The sequence below is a fragment of the Cervus elaphus genome, chromosome 30 (assembly GCF_910594005.1).
Source record: "Cervus elaphus chromosome 30, mCerEla1.1, whole genome shotgun sequence".
Lineage (NCBI taxonomy): Eukaryota > Metazoa > Chordata > Mammalia > Artiodactyla > Cervidae > Cervus > Cervus elaphus.
The window spans coordinates 66,893,696-66,898,833 of record NC_057844.1 but is presented as its reverse complement, the minus strand read 5'-3'; the positions used below and the strand labels follow the sequence as shown (position 1 = coordinate 66,898,833).

General features: G+C 40.0%; 1 pseudogene; it reads left to right on the top strand.

Annotated features, from left to right (window-relative positions):
• The first annotated feature begins 4,153 nt into the window (after positions 1–4,153).
• LOC122686506 lies at positions 4,154–4,370 on the top strand (annotated as a pseudogene).
• The last annotated feature ends 768 nt before the right edge of the window (positions 4,371–5,138 follow it).

The following is a 5,138-nucleotide window of genomic DNA, read 5'->3' as shown; positions in this document are numbered from 1 at the left end:
CTTTAACAAGTGGTGCTGGGAAAACTGGTCAACCACTTGTAAAAGAATGAAACTAGAACACTTTCTAACACCATACACAAAAATAAACTCAAAATGGATTAAAGATCTAAATGTAAGACCAGAAACTATAAAACTCCTAGAGGAGAACATAGGCAAAACACTCTCCGACATAAATCACAGCAAGATCCTCTATGACCCACCTCCCAGAATATTGGAAATAAAAGCAAAACTAAACAAATGGGACCTAATGAAACTTAAAAGCTTTTGCACTACAAAGGAAACTATAAGCAAGGTGAAAAGACAGCCCTCAGATTGGGAGAAAATAATAGCAAATGAAGCAACAGACAAAGGATTAATCTCAAAAATATACAAGCAACTCCTGCAGCTCAATTCCAGAAAAATAAATGACCCAATCAAAAAATGGGCCAGAGAACTAAACAGACATTTCTCCAAAGAAGACATACAAATGGCTAACAAACACATGAAAAGATGCTCAACATCACTCATTATTAGAGAAATGCAAATCAAAACCACAATGAGGTACCATTACACGCCAGTCAGGATGGCTGCTATCCAAAAGTCTACAAGCAATAAATGCTGGAGAGGGTGTGGAGAAAAGGGAACCCTCTTACACTGTTGGTGGGAATGCAAACTAGTACAGCCGTTATGGAAAACAGTGTGGAGATTTCTTAAAAAACTGGAAATAGAACTGCCATATGACCCAGCAATCCCACTTCTGGGCATACACACTGAGGAAACCAGATCTGAAAGAGACACATGCACCCCAATGTACATAGCAGCACTGTTTATAATAGCCAGGACATGGAAGCAACCTAGATGCCCATCAGCAGATGAATGGATAAGGAAGCTGTGGTACATATACACCATGGAATATTATTCAGCCATTAAAAAGAATTCATTTGAACCAGTCCTAATGAGATGGATGAAACTGGAGCCCATTATACAGAGTGAAGTAAGCCAGAAAGATAAAGAACATTACAGCATACTAACACATATATATGGAATTTAGAAAGGTGATAACGATAACCCTATATGCAAAACAGAAAAAGAGACACAGAAATACAGAACAGACTTTTGAACTTTGTGGGAGAATGTGAGGGTGGGATATTTCAAAAGAACAGCATGTATACTATCTATGGTGAAACAGATCACCAGCCCAGGTGGGATGCATGAGACAAGTGCTCCGGCCTGGTGCACTGGGAAGACCCAGAGGAATCGGGTGGAGAGGGAGATGGGAGGGGGGATCGGGATTGGGAATACATGTAAATCCATGGCTGATTCATATCAATGTATGACAAAACCCACTGGAAAAAAAAATAAAAAATAAAAAAAATAAAAAATAAAAAAATAAAAAATAAAAACTTATTGATGAGGGGATAGGAGGGAGGTTCAAGAGGGAGGGTGTATATATAATATATATATATTAGCAGAAACTAACACAACACTGTAATTATACTTCAATTTTTATTTTTATTTTTTTTCAATTTCTCTTTATTTATTTATTTTTTCCAGTGGGTTTTGTCATACATTGATATGAATCAGCCGTAGAGTTACATGTATTCCCCATCCCAATCCCCCCTCCCACCTCCCTCTCCACCCGATTCCTCTGGGTCTTCCCAGTGCACCAGGCCTGAGCACTTGTCTCATGTATCCAGCCTGGGCTGGTGATCTGTTTCACCAGAGATAATATACATGCTGTTCTTTCAAAACATCCCACCCTCACCTTCTCCCACAGAGTTCAAAAGTCTGTTCTGTACTTCTGTGTCTCTTTTTCTGTTTTGCATATAGGGTTATCATTACCATCTTTCTAAATTCCATATATATATGTGTTAGTATGCTGTAATGTTCTTTATCTTTCTGGCTTACTTCACTCTGTATAATGGGCTCCAGTTTCATCCATCTCATTAGGACTGATTCAAATGAATTCTTTTTAACGGCTGAGTAATATTCCATGGTGTATATGTACCACAGCTTCCTTATCCATTCATCTGCTGATGGACATCTAGGTTGCTTCCATGTCCTGGCTATTATAAACAGTGCTGTGATGAACAGTGGGGTGCACGTGTCTCTTTATAAAATAACTTATTGAGATGCTGATAAATTCCAGAAAAACTTTTTTTTTTAGAAAAAAATATTGGATCAGTGAATTGTAACCAGATATAAATATCTGAATTTGGGTTTGGGTGTGAGCAGTGTCAGAAAATGCCCATTACTGTGGAAAATTCACTTTTTAAGAGTGGATTATTGGTATGATGGAGCCAAAAAGAAATGTTTACCTGGGTGCCTGCAGTGGCTTCTCTTACATTGCGTGTGTGCGTGCTAAGTCACTTCAGTAATGTCTGACTCTTTGCGACCCCATGGACTATAGTCTGCCAGGCTCCTCTGTGCATGGGATTTTCCAGGCAAGAATACTGGAGTGGGTTGCCATGCCCTCTTCCAGGGGACCGTCCCAACTGAGGAATCAAACCTGCATCTCTTAGGTCTCCTGCACTGGCAGACAATTCTTTACCACTGGGGCCACCTGGGAAGTCCTCTCTTATATTAGGTAACTGAAAAGGGACTCAAATAGTAAAGAAAACATGGTCTTTATCAAGTTTGTGTGAAGCTTTTTCTTCTAGTATGTGTACCCAGGGCAAGATTAGAGTGGGGGAAATGGGCAGGACATTTGTTTACTTATTCTGAGAAGGTCTATTTTAATTTTTTGGCCATGGCGTGCAGCATGTGGCATCTTAGTTCCCTGACCAGGGATCGAACCCGTGCACCTTACAGAGGAAGCATGGAGTATTAACCACTGGACTGCCTGGGAAGTCCCCTTATTCTGAGAAGGTTTGTTTAAGTGAAAAAATTCAAATTTTCCAGCTGGCTCTATCTATTACGTATTCTCCTTCTTTGGTAGTTCTCTCTGAATGGAGTTTCAGAGCCAGTGACAGGAGCTGTTTTTAGAGACAGTAGGGAAAAGGAAACACACACACACACACACACACACACACACACCTCAAAGCAGAAATGGGGAGATCAGATTCAAGACACTTAGATTGCCACAGTCTTCCCTGAAGGAAAATCATTCATTTACTCCCTACTATTAAATATATTATTATGTGGCACTCTTTTCCTAAAACTTAATTTCCAATGCAGCAAATTTATTATTAACATTTCTACTTAAAGTCTCATTTTCAATATTTTTATTTGCTTCTTTGTCTTGACTATTGCCACTAATCAGCTTCAGCTCAGTTCAGTCGCTGAGTTGTGTCCGACTCTTTGCAACCCCATGGGCTGCAGCACACCAGGCCTCCATGTCCATCACCAACTCCTGGAGCCTACTCAAACGCACATCCATTGAGTCAGTGATGCCATCCAACCATCTCATCCTCTGTCTTCCCCTTCTCTTCCCACCTTCAATCTTTCCCAGCATCAGGGTCTTTTCTAATGAATCAGTTCTTCGCATCAGGTGGCCAAAGTATTGGAGTTTCAGCTTCAGCGTCAGTCTTTCCAATGAGTAGTCAGGACTGATTTCCTTTAGGATGGACTGGTTGGATTTCCTTGTAGTCGAAGGGACTCTAAAGAGTCTTCTCCAACACCACAGTTCAAAAGCATCAGTTCTTCGGTGCTCAGCTTTCTTTATAGTCCAACTCTCACATCCATACATGACTACTGGAAAAACCATAGCTTTGACTAGATGGACCTTTGTTGGTAAAGTAATGTCTCTGCTTTTTAATACACTGTCTAGGTTGGTAATAGCTTTTCTTCCAAGCAGCGTCTTTAAATTTCATGGCTGCAGTCACCATCTGCAGTGATTTTGGAGCCCCCCAAAAGTCAGCCACTGTTTCCACTGTTTCCCCATCTATTTGCCATGAAGTGATGGGACCAGATGCCATGATCTTCGTTTTCTGAATGTTGAGTTTTAAGCCAACTTTTTCACTCTCCTCTTTCACTTTCATCAAGAGGCTCTTTAGTTCTTTGCTTTCTGCCATAAGTGTGATGTTATCTGCATGTCTCAGGTTATTGATGCTTCTTGCAATCTTGACTCCAGCTTGTGCTTATTCCTTCTTACAAGAATATGTGTCTTTCAAAAATCTTGCAGTTCAGTGCTGAGCTGGAAGGGTGATGTGGCTGGGGCTTCACCGGCCTCACAATGTCTGCCATTTTCAATTTTCAGTCTGTTGACTGTAATCTTGCTGCTTATGTGTACCTGTGTTTATATCCAGTCCTTGGCATCCAGCCTCCTGGACAGAAATAAAACGGGGTTGTTGGGTATATTTTGGAAGTGTGCCAGAACTGGTGAACGGAAGAGTCCTAATGTTGCAGTGTGCCGTATTGTGATGGCCTTCAGCATCCTTTTCATACAGTAGCTTGGAAAAAGGCCAGAATTCAGTGGCCATCAGATTTAAATATGACAAAAAAGGACTTATCTGCAGAAAATAATGGAAAGAATGGTTAACCCTTTTATCTCTGAACATTGAATGAGCTACATTTTGAGCTGCTGTTCTCTATTTTTGTTATTGGACCAATGTTCTATATAAATAATTAGGATGCAACATTTAATACTCAGAGTTTAAATAAATCTGTAATAATCAACCTCATTATTGTCACTACAATATTACATTCTGCATCTGTCATTCTGTTGTGCCAGATACCAGTTTTACTAGTGAGGTATCTTTAAGGCACAGAGTAGAAAACAAAATTGGTAAATTATTCAAGTTCCTCTCACTGTGATTTGGAAATGGTAAATCTTTAACGAATAAAAAAAAAAAAAAGCCTTGCAGTTCACACCAAGGAGAAATGCTCAGTTAAACCACAGGTGTTGATGCTTTGTCTCATATCTGCTTATGCAAACCAATGATCAGCCTTGGAAACAAAAATGTAATCTGAATCGCAGACCACGTAGTTCTCTCGTGTACTGCTTTTTGTTCTTCAGTTGTGGCCAACACATCACTTTCAGCCTTCTCAGTTCTGAAACTTTAATTTGAGCTTCACACTTTCTTTTCCTTTCAGGCAGAATTTTACAATTCTGAGGCTCATTAACATTTTATAAACTCAAGGTTTTCTTCCTTTCTGTGCCTTTCTCTCCTCAACCACCTCCTCTTATCAAGACACGGGCGCCTTTGTGTTTTTAACAC